Genomic DNA, 16317 nt, shown 5'->3' with positions numbered 1-16317 from the left:
TCATTTTACTTCTGTGATGTTCTGTAGGTGACGTCTGAACTGCAAAGAAGGGTCATTTATATTGGAGATATTGAACGTGCTACATGTTCAATCTGTGAAACACACAAAGTACACATAGCTGCCTCTCTTTGCCATGTAGTTACTTACCTTTATCCTCATTTTAGCTGCTTATGACATTTTTTCCTTGTGCAGTAAAATATTTATGGCCAATTGCTTTTGTATCATTTTATTCTTCCTGCATCATGACAGAGGTAGAATCATAGAATCATTAAGGTTGGAAAAGACCTCTGGGATCATCAAGTCCAACCTTTGCCCACTAAGCCATATCATGAAGTGCCATATTAACTTGTTGCTTGAACACTTTCAAAGATGGTGATTCCACCCCTACTTGTGTTATGTTTTTTTTCTATTTTCATATCACATCAGTGCCTTTTAAAATTTTTTTATAAGTATTTATTATTCATCTCAGGCTTTGTACTGTCCTTATAGCAAAACTTGCATTTATCCAAGAGTACAAAAGAGAAGAAGTATTTCATAGCACAGAGAGGTTTTTATGTGTTTGTGGGAGCTCCAGATTTGCTGAATATTTCTGCAAAATCCAGCTTTTGGTGTTTACTGTGTGTTTTTATGTGCTGCAGTACTGAAAGGTTTCTCTGACTTTCACAGACATTTATTGAGAGCAGATTGTACCAAATCACAATCTTTACCCATAGCCAATGCTCCCGTATACAGCACTAATGAGTCCTAGCAGGTGAAAACACGTCTCTGTGTGATAGTTTGGCTTCACAAGAAATCTTCCTCTGATGCCTCAGCTGTCTCTGATGTGGGCCTGCACCCTGGTCCTGCAAAGCAGAGGCTGACACCACTGACTGTGTGTCAGTGCCACTGAGCTCTTGCAACTCCTCACCATTTAAATTCCAAGAGCAAGGAGGGATGTTGTTTATTGTTTCTCTTCTCTTTGCTCTTAATGCACCTCAGTGCCAGAGCCTGGCTGTGTGAAGCGTGGAGGCTGAGGATGTCATTTAAAAGCCTGCTTTAAGCCTGCACTCTTACCACTTGCTTTTAGAAGACTCTGGAACAAGGAAGGCTGTGATATCTCTCAGAAGTGTAGGGCATGGTTTGCAAAAAAAAAACAAAAACAAAAACAAAAAAAAAAAACCAAAAAACAAAAAACAAACCAACAAAAAAAGCCAAAACAAAACAAAAAAATAAAAACCAAAACAAAACAAAAAAACCCCAAAACAAATAACAATAATAATAAAAAAAACCAGTGAGAAGACCAAGCCAGACATGACAAAGCTGTGTGTCACTATGACAAAGTCTACAGCCACCAAATGGCCTTATCAAGTTTATTAGCCCGGTGTATCAAGTGTTACTGTTGCAAGTTATACCAAATAAGGGCAGTGACTCTTACACATTTGAATACAGAACATGATGAACCTCTTCAGTGGAGGTTAGGTAGGTGTACATATATCAACTGTCATATATACACAGACCATCTGTCTCTTCTGCCAGTCAGAACAAATAAATTGTACACAGTCCATCTGTGGTCAATCTTCTTAGATTCATATCTATAAAGTTCAGAGGTATTTAATCTCTTTCATGTCTAGTCATACTGATCAATTTGTGTGTTTTGTATGGTGTAAAATAAACACAAATCCTTAGCTAATATAAATATATAGATTACCAGTAAAACACTTTTAAAGGGAACCACCTGTGCGGAGCTTGGTCCTGACCTGGGGGCAAGGTCAGTAATCACTCCTGCTCTGTTCACGGGGACAGGAACTATCCAGTGGCATTTTGGCCAGTGCAAAGAACAGTCCCATTCAACAGAATGAGTGGGAGAAGCTGGGGATGGGGCCACATTCCTGGATCCTCTCCTCTTTCCTCCCACTGGGAGCACACTGCAGTGGTAGCACTGAGAACATCTTTTAGAGCAAGCCAACCATTTTTGAACGACAATTTATTTACATAGGCGAGGAGAAATAGCTTCTTGGCAACGGTGTACATGCCAAATGCCGATTTTCTATTTTAACTTCTAGACACAATGGCAATTGGCTTGCTTGAAAGATGATGGATTATGAACTGAAGGGAGAGTTAATGAGGGGGGAGCACACATGAGCCCAAATCTGCACTTCCCCAGTGCAGTGCCTCATTTACAGCTTGGTGAAACACTTGAAATTGGGTTTGGGCCCAAGAAGCTTTTGAAATAACCAAACCAATTTATTTTTAGCTACAAATATGGAGTAACTTTAAAATAAAAATGAAAAGCTGGACAATCCAGGAAAACAAGGAAGAGTGTGGGAACCAGTCAATAAGGTTGAAACCCAGGCTGCCTTTGAGCATCTGCAGGGTAGATGTCTCCTCCCTTTCTTGTTGCAAGCAGTCAGAAAGGGACAAGAAATGAAATCCATAAAAGGTTGTTATTCACCAGCAATTAGCTTTGCCTATTAAAACTGTCAGAATTATTCAGATGGCGTTCCTAGCACAATATTTAGGGACTTAACAGGAGATTGGCAAAAAAATACTCCAGCTATCTTTCAAAAAATAACCCAAAGACAACATGTTTCATGGCTCCTTCTCCAGCACCACCTAGGTCCATCCCTTTTGGAGCCTTAGAGCAAACAAATCACAGCTCCTCTACCTCTGTCTTGGGATGAGGCTCCTTAAAATGGCAGATCCATAGTTCTCCCCACATGGGGTTTAGCAGTGTGTGTAAGAGGAAAAAAGTTCTGCAATTGCTTCACTTCTCCTCTTTTCTGATTAGTGTTGGTGATAATGGTTTCCTTGTTATGGCTTGCAGACTCCAGCATGCTGCTGTGTTGAAGCATAGGAGGGCTCAAATCTAACTCTTAAATAAAAAAGGTTTTGGCTCCAGCACAGCATGTTTGTAAAATATCTACTGACAAGTCAAAAAGTGTTCCACATGGCCTGTAAAACATATGTTAAAAATTATGCATCATAGACCAGCTTTAAATTATTCATTTTTAATTCCTTCAGCCTTGAAGGGCCTTTAAACATTGACTACTGAGAAACAATCCTGCCACTGAGGGAACAGCTATAAAATAAAAAACTGGCTACTTAAAAATATAGAGAAAAATGCTTTACCTAGGCACAGTTTCTGAATTTAAAAATATGAATAAAGGTCTGGATCCCTACTTGGTAAAAGCTGATACAGCTCCTTTGAAGTCTGCATAACTATCCCCCATCAGCAGAGAAAGCCCTGGCCCAGACTTTAGAATAGATATAGTTTCTCTACATAAGATGACAAGCAAGATTTGCATGGTTAGTTGAAAATATTCTATATTCACTGAGCTGTTGAGGAAATACTGTCTGTGAAACAAATCCTGGATTCTTTCCCAAAGCCATCTAAATGACACTTGCTAGTGAAATGCTACAGCAGGAGGGGATCAGATCCAGCACGCTGGGCTGGACCCTGCTGTAATTTTGATGGCATTATCAGAGAGCACTTGTTACCTCCATGCTCCTTGAGGTGCATCAGGGAAGTTGAGAGCATCTGAAGGAATTAAGTGAGTGTAACACTGATATAAAAAGGAGAAACAGGCTCCACAGTTGCTCTTTCAGGTGGATTTGGTCTTGTTCTCTGCTCTTGGCTCAGCCAGGTGCTGGCAGAGACCTGAGGATCTTCTCCATGCTCTGCACCACACTACACCCCTGTCACTGTGTCATGTCTCCCTGAGGCATCTCTGGGGCAAACACACTCCTCTTCTGCCTTGCTTTACAGAAAGGAGCCTTTTTGAGAAACCAAGCCACTGCAGAGCTCTCTTCCATATCTCCTCCTTGCAACTTGTGACCAAGGTTGGTGTGGCTGGAGGGGTGCACCATATCCTATCTCTTGTGTGCTCCAGAGAAATGGTGCAGAGATGGGACTGAAAACACAGGGAAAAAAATCTATCACTCCCTTTCTTCAGTCACAGAATCATAGAATAGTTTGGGTTGGAAGGGAACTCAAAGATCATCTCATCTCAACCCCCCTGCCATGGTCAGGGACATCTCCCACTATCCCAGGTTGCTCAAAACCTCATCCAGCCCAGCCTTGAACAGTGCCAGGGATGGGGCAACCACAGCTTCTCTGGGCAACCTGTGCCAGTGTCAGCTTGATTAACTATTAATAATTAGGACATTCTTGGCTGCTGGGTTAAGCTTTCCTTGATCCAACCTAGTAAAACTTTGTATGTCATATGATGATAAATCAGCTGTTTTACTAGATTTATTCTTTTTTTTTTGAACTCATGGACAGACCAGGTGTGGTACAACAGGTAGTGAAATGCAGACTGCTCAGACTCTTCTTTCTCATCACTTTCTCACTCCCTCCCTCCCTGCAGAAGTGCTTGGCAGAAATCCCAAAACCTGATGCACAACCCTATTACTGGTGAGCTGTTCCCCAGAGATTCTTTTTCGTAAACAGTCCCAGTCACTCACTATTATTGTGAAGCAAATGAAGCACCAAATTCAACCAATTTGCCTGAAAGTAGAAGAGTGTCAAGGCAAAAAGGTAACAGTGACACTAACAGATGATCAAATTGGAACTCCTCATCCCACCTCCAGCAAAGTGTCAAGCAGCTCCTGGGAAAAAGCACTGAACAGCTATTTAATAGACTGTTTCCACCACACAGTAATTCCTTGTATTGATACACCTCGTAAAAGAAGACTAATGTGCTGCTTTTTTTTTTTTTTTGGTTTTTTTTTTTAAATGCTCATTACTGTAGATTAAATCCCTTTGAAACTCTGTTTATGAAGGATGTAACACTACGCTGCTCTTCGGGATCCAGAGGCATGATTTAATGATGGGGTGAGTCCCTTGAAGGGCTTGTTTGGGCTTATGCCCCCTAAGCAGAGAGCTCAGGCTGTCGCAGGTGCTCTGACCCACATGCAAATGTCTGCACAGCACGGTACATGATGTGACACCGGTGTAAATCCACACTCAAGCTTTTACTAACATAACTCTATGGAAACAAGCTCAGTGGTGATTGATGAATTACAGCTCCTACATAGCACGTTACAGTTTCCACTGGAAGTACCTGGTGCTGGATTTAAGAGCCCAACAATGTGGGCAGTTTCAGTAACTAGATTAATCACCTGTAAACTCATCTGCTTCACAAAGGGAGTTGTGCACCAGCTGTCCAGTGTTACAGAACATGTTTTTCAGAGCTCAGGAATGCATTCTCCCCTCTGATATGTGCTGTGCATGTTCACTGTGCATATTCGCCTGCCTACGGAAGGGTGGAGGAGAGAAGATCAGGGATCATTTGCTACTTTGGAGGTGCTATAATCCCCCCACTTCTAGTCATGGCCCCAGTCTTTACACACCAACACTAAAAAAGCCAGCATTATGTTGTTAAATAGTTTTAGCAGGCACTTTATCACTTCAATGTATCTGCCTGGGGAATTCTTTAATTATGCTGCTTTCTTTTTAATTCTACAGTTTTTTATAGTCAACTTAAAAATGTCTGATGCTGGACAGAAACAAGAGGGCTGAAGTACCTCTCCTGTAAAAACAGGCTAAGGGTGGGGGTTGTTCAGCCCAGACAAGAGAAGTCACAGGGGAGACCTTATAGCACCTTGCAGTATCTACAGGGGCTGCAAGAAAGCTGGAAATGTTTGTTTGTTTGTTTGTTTTCCCAAAGGAATGTGATAGGACAAGGGGGAATGGCTTTAAAATGAAAGACAGTAGATTAAATTAGATATTTAGAAGACATTCTTTCCTGTGAGGGTGGTGAGACACAGGACCGGGTTGCCCAGATCAGTTGCAGATGACCCATCCATCAAAGTGTTCAAGCCCAGGCTGGATGGAGCTCTGAGCAACCTGGTCTAATACAAGGTGTCCTGTCAATAGCAGGGGGGTCGAAACCAGATTATCTTTAGAGGTCCCTTCCAACCTAAACCATTCCATGACTCTGTGAATATCGACTATGCGCTATTTTTATTAGCGATGCCACATAGATTTTCTGCCCTGAGAAGCGCCGAATTTCTTTCCACTTTCCCTGCTACGATCACCTTTGGGATCCACGCAGCCCAATTTCAGACACAGCAATTTGGCGAACACACACATTCCTGGGAGGTGACTCTCTAGGGAGGACCCGACGAGAGGCGGATTTCATCCCGAGGGCGCTGGGGATGAGTCCGGGTTCGCATCGCACCTCTCCGCTGCACAGCGGCCGGGGGGAGGCGATGGGAGCGGAATGGGGGTGAGATGGGGGTGAGATGGGGGCAGTGGGAGGGGGGGTGGTGTTTGGGGAGTGAGATGGGGTTGATGGGGGTTGAAATGGGGGCCATGACGGGGGGATGCTGAGGGGAGGGGATGAGGGGGTGCTGGTGGGGGGCCCGCCCCTCCCGGCCCGGCCCCGAGGAGGAGCCGGCGGGGCCCCGCGCCGTCCACGTGGCCGAGGGCGCGCTATATGAGCGGGCAGGAAGCGCCGGGGAGGGAGCGAGGGGAGGGACGGGGCGTCCGGAGCAGCTCGGCGGGTAGGGCCGGCACACAGACGGACAGACAGCCAGACACACAGACAGCGCGGCGGCAACCACAGCAGCGACCGTCCGTCCGTCCGTCCCCCCCGGCCATGGGGCTCGGCCGCCCGCCGGCCCCCCGCACCCCGCCGTGAGTACCGCGGGACGCCGTCCCTCTTTCCCTGCCTTCCTCCCCGCTTACCTGCAAATCCCCCGCTCCCTGCTGCTGCAGAAGGCGCGGTGGGAGCCTCCCAGCCTCCTCACTCGGCTGTTGAGTTGTTGGGGTTTTTGAAAAATTATTTCTGTGATTTAGAAGCAGGGGCGGCCGCGGCGCTGCTCGCAGCATCCCCCGGCACTCCGGAGCGGGGAGGCTTCTCCCCATCCAGCCGGGATTTCCCCACTGGAGGGAGGCAGAGGGGAGGCGGCGGGTGCCGGGGTGGGCTCCGGAGGAAGGGGCCACCTTCGGGCGATGCTCGGGGGGCGACAGCGCCGGGGAACCCCCCTCCAGCTGCCCCACGGGGACCGGTGCTGCCCAGCGCCGCCCCGGGCGGGAGCAGCCCGGCGCAGACCTTCACCCTGGCTGGTTCGTGTTATTGCTGTCTCCCCTGGGTAGGCTGTGTGCCGAAGGAGTAAAGCCCGTGTTACTCCGTTAGAGGGCAAAAAGCAGACTAGCTGTCTTAGGTATCCGCTCGCACATTCCTCCTTGCACAATTAATTTCTAGAGGAGCATAAATAACTACTCCTCGAGGTCGGCCGTTTGTTTTTATTGTACTTGGTATATTTATCCTAGTAGCAAACATCTGTCCCAGGTCCTTAGTGTGATTGTGTGTAGCCTTGGCACAAATGAAAACAAGCCAGTTAAAAAAAAAGAAAAAAAAAAAAAAGCCTGGTTGTATATTTACTCATTTGAGGCACACAAGATTTTTCAACTCTTTGTAACATTTAGGCTTGTATGTATCCAATATACTGAAATAACTCTTTCTTGCAATTTTAAGTCTGAATTATATGTTTGTCTGCTGGACACATATGTTGAAGGAAAAACCTCCCTAATTATGGATCTTTCAGAGAGATTGGAAGGGTGACAAAGCCCTTGTAATCTTTTGGGTCAATTTTCATAAGCTCCAAAAGCTCTCTTTGAAAAGGAAATTAAATTTCAGTGTACAAAAGGGACAGGAGATTCAAGGATATAAAAAAAGAGTCTCTTATTCTACTTTGCTCTTGTCCTCAGGAGTTCATTTACTTTAGTGCTCTTCAGTGACACGAGTTAAAATGAAGAGTTGCCTTTAACTGGAGTCTTCCTGCCTCTTGGCATTTCGGGAGGTACTCAATTAGCAGCACGCTTCTCCCGTGTATTATTTACACAGCTTCGGCTGGAGGGGCGGCTCTGTGTGAAGCATCTGCTTGGAAACACTTGGCTTGTTACACCCACAGCATCCTGTGCCACCCATGCCAGCCAGCACCTTCCACAAGACAGTGTGTTCAGCCCTTCTCAATTTTTGTGTCCCAGAGCAGAGCTGGCAGTGCTCTGCCCACTGTGCCCAATGCCTCGACAGAGCTGCTCTGGTGTCAGAAGATGGGGGTGGCCCTGGGCTCCCTTTCCTGCTTTCAGCAGAGGCAGGATGTTATCTGCAGGGCACGGCTGTGCTTAAGGTCCTTTCTGGACTTATCTGGGAACCTGAGTTTCTAATCTGCTCGAGCACATGTCCAGGGGCGTGAAGGAGGGAATGACTGCATGTGAATAAAAAGAATGAATGTGTTTATTAGTTAATAGCGTGTGTTTTCTTGATTATCCTGGAAACAACAAAGCCCCGGCACAGGTCTGTGGTGAACTTGGTGCTCTGTTCCTCTGCTAATTTCTCACTTCATTTACTCTGTTTTGGTGTTGCTATAGAGTAACATTTCTGTGTCAGGAGGTTTAAGTGTCCCATGCCTCAACAAAGTCCCAGTCTATGGTTCTGCCAAACTAGCTTTGAAGTTACCACGAAGTTTTTAAACTACAGCTCTGCTAATACACAGTTGTTTTACCTTTCTGCTTGGTAGTGTGTAGAAGCATTATCTCTGAAAGTGCAAAAGAAGAGAGAAATTGTATTACTTATTATTTTGGCTCACTCTCTTGGTACACAATCTGATTCTGCAGGGGAGACAGTGAGTTGCTCTGTTTGTTTGAATTTGTTACACATCTCGGCCAGAAAGAAACTTGAGACCTTCTTTACAGTTTTTCTTCCAACCTGCTAATGGTAATGGCCTCTCAGTTGAGGAAGGTCGCTTTTCAAACTAAACATCATTTTATGTAAGTCTTGGTATGTGCTTACCAATTTTCTTTTTTTGTTTACGTAAAACTAGGAGCAGCTTGAGAGGAAATTAAGGTCATGCAGATGGCAGTTCCCTCTTCTTGGTTATAAAAATATCTTTTATGTCAAGTGAGTTGCAAATGCTGCCATTAAATGATAGTAGAAATAAATTTTTACTTGGAACATCTTTTGCACCTATTTTCAAAAGCGTAGTGAAGCAGAAACCTGCTTTTAAAAAGCAAAGGAGAGAGAGCAAACTCAGCTCCACAGCATATTTCAAGTACTGTTAATCCCACCACCTGGTGGAGCTTTTCATGGCTCTGGCTGAGGGAACTCTGAAAAGGATGCATTTTTTGTCTTGTTTCAACACTGTCACATGTAATTTCTTCAACTTTTTTCTTTTTCATACCAGACTTAATTTTCTGTTGTTCTGTATCTTTTATTCTTTGCAGAAGGCAGCATAGGAATATTGGTGTCTCATCTGAAGCAGCAGATAGATGAACTGGTGAAATAGGGGGTAAAGTTTTCACCTACAAGTACTTCTTCAGTGAAAGAATTATTTTTAATAACCAGCCCCTCTGCCAAGATACTCTGGTGGAACCTTTCCGTGCAAGCCCAGTTAGCTTTGTACTAATAATTTTTATATTTTTATATAAATATTACTATAAAATAGTTTTATTTACTATAAAATATTTGCTAAACAGCCTGTGTTCAATCAGGCTTGCAAGGAGCAGAGAGGCAGATATATTTTCAACTGATTTGAGATTCCTGATATAGGTTATTAAAACATGGGAATGAGTTCCAGGAGTTAAGGTGAAGTATGGCAGAGATACTTCACCCCTCTGCTGCAGTCTTGCCTGACTGCATCAAAGCCTGCCTGTTATGTTTATGGTGTGCCTTCTAACTGATAAATGAAAATCAAATCACAGGTATGCAAGCTGAAAGTAAACTCTGGGGTTATCTGTCAGCTCACAATTCTGAGGAATTGCTTACAACAGGGAGAAAGCTCCTTGACCCATACAGACATTTCCTGTGCAAGACATGCAGCCTTGCAGGCAAAATGCTCTTGTAAATCTTTGTATTGCTCTTTTTGCCACAGTGCCTGTGGCAGCAGCCAACAGACGGTGGAGGCCATGGCAAGCCTAGGGATGTGACAGCTCCCACCTGCCTCCAGTCCTGGCAGGAATGGTGTGCCTGGTGCTACTGGTGGGATGGACAGCTGCCTTTGCAGCCCATCCAGAGCCTGTCTGCATCCCTCTCTGGGCTAGCTTGGGATTCACTGTCCAGTAGGTATCTGGTCTGTATCACCCAGCATGTCTGCTCCAGGGAGCTGGGAATCTCCTACCAGGCTTCAGGGACCTTGGCTTCTCAGCTGCAGTCTCTGAGTGATGTTTGATCTGCCCTGGAATATCTTTCCTTGTCTTCTGACACCTGGTGTTGTATTTGAGACTTCAGGAGGGTGGGTTTGATGTCCAAGGTATCTTCAGTGGCACCTGAAATGTGTTTGGCAACTGAATTGACCGTGTGGGAGCTGTGTGTGTTGTCTGGGCACAAACTTCTATCTTATGAAATATATAACCTTATCAACGTAAGTGGTCTCTGTTCAGGATGTATGTCCGTTAGTTGTTCAAAGTTGTCACTTCTTGTGACCCATCTTGTCCTGATAACTGCTCAGGGCTGACCTGGCACTAATGAACAGCAGCCACAGAGGAACTGCTGTCACCCTTCTGGTCACCTTTCCCACTCTTACCCAGCCTTCTCTTCCCACTGGTGCCAAGTGTCCCATGTTCGGGTTTGTGAGTAGCAGTGGCTTTGTGAAAAATGTCCTATAAAACTTTGAAAAGCTCTTTTAAGTCACAGCCCTCTCAAGCTGTGAAATAGCTGTGGAATGTGGAAAATCGGGGGCCTTGACAGACAGGAAGCTCTTTTTAAAAGAAATTCCCCCATAGTATTGGTAGAAGCTTGCTCTGAAGCATGAGTTAAGATTAGGAATGTCATCAATTGTAAAGACTGTAGTAATTGTTAAAATGCAATTCTGGGGGAAAGGAGGGTGGAATGCAATTCTTTCCTGGCTTTGTTTCACTTTGAACTGCCTGTGATTAAGTTGCTTCATCTGGACTGACGTGCACGTCCTTCCTTGGGGAGAGGAAGATTTGTGCCCTGTGTATGAGATGGCCAAACCTTTGAGCAGAGAGGAGTTGTGCTATTTCAGGAAACCTGTTAACCTCATCAAGCCACATCTGTTTCTCTGGGCCAGTCCCACAGCTATTTCTGCCAAGCAATTGCAAGGTATCCTGGAATGCAAAAGAGACACAACATAAGTGGTTGAAACCCGCACCTGGTGACAAATGCTTGAAGTGCAGCTGCCTTTCTCTGAGGACATCATCTCAATAGAACTTTCTTGGGTTTTTTGTAGTAACTTTTCCATCTCTTTGGAAGTCCTTTGTCCCAGCAGGTTTTCAATGCAGGCTCAGCACTCTGTAGCTTTCCATCCCAAAATATTGGAGGGGAGGACAAGGAAGAGTGAGGAACAGGTTAGAGCCCACAGGGTCCAAGCACAACATTTCCCACCTTGCTGGTGCCTGACAGAGGACTGCTGCTGGCATGGAGGTGACCACACATATTCCTGGTATCCCCAAAACTCCTGCAGTGGACTCCTTAGCCATCCTTTTAGAGGATTGTTCTGCAGAGTAAAAACTGGCGCAGTGGCACTGAGTTATTAAGTCTGGTGCAATTTTAAAATGTCCCTGGACTATATAATTACTACTGACATTTTTCCAGGAGCCTTGGAGTTCTGGATTTTTTTTATTGTTGTGTAAACCAATACAAAACAAAGGTTTTCCCTTTTAAAGGACACTGCATTATTTCTAGAGGCTGGATCTTCAATCAAGGACTTAATCTTACTTATCTGAAATACTTTGTGTGCTGACACATCACAGTGCTGTACCAGCTCAAAAAAGAAATCTAATTCTATCAAATCTGCCAGCTCAGTTAATATGACCCTGCCAGGGAAGCATAAGGCATCACCTCCAGTTCTTTTAGGAAGGCATCAGATTCCCACTGCCAGCTCAAATTCAAAGCACAGTGCATGTGGACAGGTTTGGATTTTTAAAAAAAATTTCTAAGGTACTTCTTGCATCCTGGCATGCAAAACCACAGAACAAATTGGAAGATGTCATCTGAATATTTGGGTGGAAGCATAGCAGTTTGAGACAGTCCTTTGGGATTAGTCCTGAGGCAGAGATGTGTGTTATTCCATCCTGAGACTTCTACAAACTCCTGTGTAAAGTGCATGGTGTACCTGCAACCTGAATCAGAGCTGATCTGACAGTTTTTGTCTCTTTTTGACACTCTAGAGTGCATCCAAAGTTGTCAGGACACCCATGCCAGTATGTTTAACTCCTTTAGCCTGATGGGATATGGTGATGCCTTCTACAGAACCTGCAGCCTGCATTACTGCAAGACTTTGCCTGTAGATGCTGTTGCTCTGTGCATCTAATCTTTCTTTTACTAGAGCTTCACTTAAATCAGTCTGTGCAAATTATCTGACTTGGATCTTTTTGGTGACAACAGTGAGACAAATACTCATTTACATTGAATTGAAGCAATTTTTAGTAATGCAAAGGCAGATCAAAATAATTATGGTTTTGGTTTTGGAAAGTGATACATTGTTGCTTTTAGATTTACTTTGTCTTAATTCCAGATCCATTTCAAATCTCTCAGGTAGTCAAAATCACTCATTTTGAAAGAACCAAGTTTGCCTTCAGAGATGTCAGAATGATTCCTCTGAATCTGATGTGACCTGCATTGTCACAGTTTGTCAGCCAATGGCAATACTGATGTTATAGCTGAATCTGGGGTTTTGTTTCTTTTCTCTTTGAAACTATTTTTGTAGTGAAGTTATTATTCTTTGGAAGGTTTACCCTGTTTTTCTCTTCAGGGACAATTCTATATATTTCAAGTAAGAAAAGGATCTCTCCTGTTCCTCAGTCTAGTGCTTATTAGAAGAATTAGAACTCTTCCTTCTTGATCTCTCTTCTCTTTTCAGCTCCTGTATCCTCTGCTTTCCCCCTTCAGTTAAAATCTGCCTTTATTGAGAAGCATTGACTTTATGATCAGGTCTCCTGTGGCTTCACTCTGCCTGCTAAAACAGATCTGCTGCTCTTCTCAAGCAGCTGTCTTGATTCTAGCCTAAAAATTTAACCTGGGAAGTTAAAATGAACTTCTGCTTGCCCACTATCAAATGTTCAGCTTCATCCTTCAAACTCTAATACTGAGGGCTGCCTAATACCTCCAGGGCATCAAGCAGTAGCACTGGTGAGAACACAAAGCCAGTAGAAACTAAATTTGCAGGCAGGACATTGATGCATGCACAGCAGCTGAGAATGCCACAGCCACTGGAACTGTGTGAGTTATCATGGAATCATAGAACATCCTTGGTTGGAAGGGACCCACAGGGATCATTGAAGTGGCCCTGTGCAGGGCATCCCAAGAATTCCACCTGTGCCTAAGAGTGTTGTCCAAATGCTTCTTGAGCTCTGGCAGGCTTGGTGTTGCAATTGCTGCCCTGGGGAGTGCCCAGCCACCCTCTGGGGGGAGAATCTTCCTGGTATCCAACCTAACCCTCCCCTGATGCAGCTTCAGGCCATTCCCTGGAGTGCTGTCACTGATCACCTGAGAGAAGAGATCAGTGCCAGCCCCTCCTCTTCCCCTCCTGAGGACGTGGTAATTGCAGTGAGGTCTCCTCAAGGCTGAGCAAACCAAGGGACCTCAGCTGCTCCTCATGGCCACTGCTCAAGGCCCTTCACTGTCTTCACAGCTCTCCTTTGGACTCTACCTAATATTTTTCTATCTTTCTTGTGTTATGTTGCTGGTGTGATGCTATGATGAAGTTCTCTCTTGTGCTCTGGAGACTGCTGTAATGGCAACACAGAAATATGAGGGAAAACTGCTTTACCCTTTGTAAAATATCAGGAATTAAACAGACCCTTGCAAAAACTTCTCTTGCTTAGGAAGGTAATATTGAAATGTAAACTGGCTCTTACAAAATATCATATGGAAACCAAAATTGTCTTTTCTGGTTCTAAGAGGAAGAAAGCAATTTGGGAGTGTGGTGTGAGGATGCTTTATATGTTTGGTAAAAGGCAGCTCTCTTCTCTTGGGCTGCTGGAAATGCCTATGGTGGTGTGGCTTGCTGGTGTAAGTGGGGACTCTGCAGTGGATTCATGGAGAAAATCTGGGCAGGGCACACATCTGTGGGGTCAGGATATGGCTTTGCTTCAAGATTGTAGCTGTAGGCAAAAAGATGTCAGCTCCACCAAGGTTATTCTGATGTCTGCCATGTGGTGATGTGAAGTGCCCATGGAAGTACCAAGTGTGTGTGAGATACTGAGAGCTTCTTCAGAGCTTCAGGAGAGTTTTTTCTAGTTTCATCTTCATTTCTCTCCTTCCTGAGTAGGTACTGAAATGTTCTTTACTCCTGCTCTTCAGGATTTTTTCCCTGTCATGCTTTAACCCCCCAGACAGCAGCTAAACTCCACACAGCCCCTCTCCCACATTCCCTGCAGTGGGAGAGAACTGGAAGGGTAAAAGTGAAAAACTTAGTCTCACAGGCTGAGACTAATTTAATATGTAAAATTTAAGCTGCACATGGCCAGCAAAGCAAACTGAGGAGTTCATTCATCACTTCCATGGGCATGCAGTTGTTCAGCCATCCCCAGGGAAGCAGGGCTCCTGTCCACATAATGATGAATGGGAAGATAAATTCCATCACTCTGAACGTGCCTCCCTTTCTTCTTCTGCTCCCATCTTCATCTGACTGATGAAGTGCTGATCATGATGCTGTATGGCCTTGGGTCACCTGGGGTCAGCTGTCCTGGCTGTGTCCTCTTTCAGCTCCTTGTGCACCCCCAGGCTCCTCGCTGGTGGGGTGAGGTGAGGAGAAGAAAAGGCCTTGGCTTTGTGTAAGCTCTGCTCAGCAATAATGAAAACGTGCCTGTGTTATCAACAGTGCACCCAGCACAAATCTAAAACACAGCCCCATACCAGCTACTGTGAAGAAAATTAACTATCCCAGTCAAAACCAACAGAGTCCTTCTTTGGCACATTCCTCTCATCCATTCTTTTTCCACAAATTCTCCTTTCTTGAAGAAAACAGACTGTTCCTGCAGCTTCCACCAACCCCCTTCCTCCCCCAGGCTTTGTTCTCTGTGTACCAGGATCGGAGTGAACCAAGACAGCAGGAGAGCCAGGACACTTAAACTTTGCATCTGAGGACAAGTGTGTGGTGTGGTGTGGTAGGACACACTTGTGGCTGAGAACTTGGACTGAAGACCTGCCCCCTCTCAGCTCCCTGCTTCAGACTTTCTGGCTGCAAAGAACAGTATTTCAGTTTCCTGGAGGTTCAGTTCAGCCTGTAAAGTGGTTGGAGATTCCAGTAAAGATGTAAACACTACGCTTTTGACCAACAGCTTGATTTTTGAACTACAAAAGTAATGGGAAATCTACCACATGGAGAAAAGAGCTTTAGAGAAGCGATTTCACTCTTTGCACCACTCATTGAGTGGTGCTGTCATCAAAGATGTGCAAAAAACACAGCTGATGCAATATAAATCATCTGCATTTCTGTTTTGTTTACTACAATGAGGTTATCACCATAGTGCTACAAGGATTGTGCAGTTTGGTGCTCTATACGCGTGGCTCTTCATGAACTGCTTTTGCTTGCCTGGATCCTAAGACTTGACAGGGGAACATAGTGTCATGGACTCACTGTGGCTGTCACAGCAAATCTTCTGTTGAAAAGTATGTAAAAATAGATATGCAAAAGTAAAAACTGTTTCAGACCCAGAGTTACAGAGAAAAAGCCTGTATTGTGGTGGCAGGATGTGTGAAATAGCAGCAGCTTCAAAACTTTGTTATAAAACTACACGGATGCTGGAGCACAGCTGTCCTGAATCCTGCTGTTAAATCCGTATCTCTCCAGTTCAAAGACAAGGCTGTTGTGTGGGACAGTGTTTCAAATGCTGTGTACAAGTTCATGTTGATGATGCCAGTGGCTCTTCCCTCATGCCACAGCATTGTAAGACCCTTGTATGCCCATTGCAGAAGGCCACCAGATTTATCAGGAAAAATTTGACATAATGCTCACAATTCAGACAGTTAATTACACTGACAAAAGTTGTGTGTTAGTGCCCAGGTAAGACATTGACTTGTGTTTCTCCAAATGTTCTGTAACTGCTGTGTAAAATGCCCAATCCTTCAACCAGAAATTACTTCAGACAACTACATTGTGAGGCCAAAGAGCAGAGGAGCAGGAGATGAAACTGGCTGTTGAAAAATACAACAACTGGTTATTGAAAAACAAACAATAATTGCAGAAGTGGCTGAAACACTTGAAAGTAGCAGTGAAATAGAGGCATTTAGGGTAAGCTGCTTCTCCCCAAGGCCAAGATCTCCTGTTGATACTGAGCTGAGTATTGGCAGAGGATGTTGCTATGGAATTGCAATTAATTTTGGAATGTTTTTAATAAAGGAAAATGATGGAGGTCTGTATAGAAAA

At 44.5% G+C, this 16317-nt stretch overlaps 1 protein-coding gene across 3 annotated transcripts in view; it reads left to right on the top strand.

Annotated features, from left to right (window-relative positions):
* The first annotated feature begins 6323 nt into the window (after window positions 1–6323).
* The window catches only part of ST3GAL1 (ST3 beta-galactoside alpha-2,3-sialyltransferase 1), a 79231-nt gene continuing 69237 nt past the window's right edge, over window positions 6324–16317 (top strand). For 2 of the 3 annotated variants that reach the window (XM_041479353.1, XM_041479352.1), the window contains exon 1: window positions 6324–6619. The gene's annotated coding sequence lies outside the window, so the exon portion shown is untranslated. Of the gene's footprint in view, window positions 6620–6663; window positions 7052–16317 lie in introns of those variants that run through there. The other variant, XM_041479354.1, reaches the window with a different exon arrangement.

The sequence above is a fragment of the Pyrgilauda ruficollis genome, unplaced genomic scaffold, assembly GCF_017590135.1.
Source record: "Pyrgilauda ruficollis isolate IOZ18807 unplaced genomic scaffold, ASM1759013v1 scaffold48, whole genome shotgun sequence".
Lineage (NCBI taxonomy): Eukaryota > Metazoa > Chordata > Aves > Passeriformes > Passeridae > Pyrgilauda > Pyrgilauda ruficollis.
The sequence above is the reverse complement of the archived record's forward strand: the minus strand, read 5'-3'. Positions and strand labels throughout refer to the sequence as shown.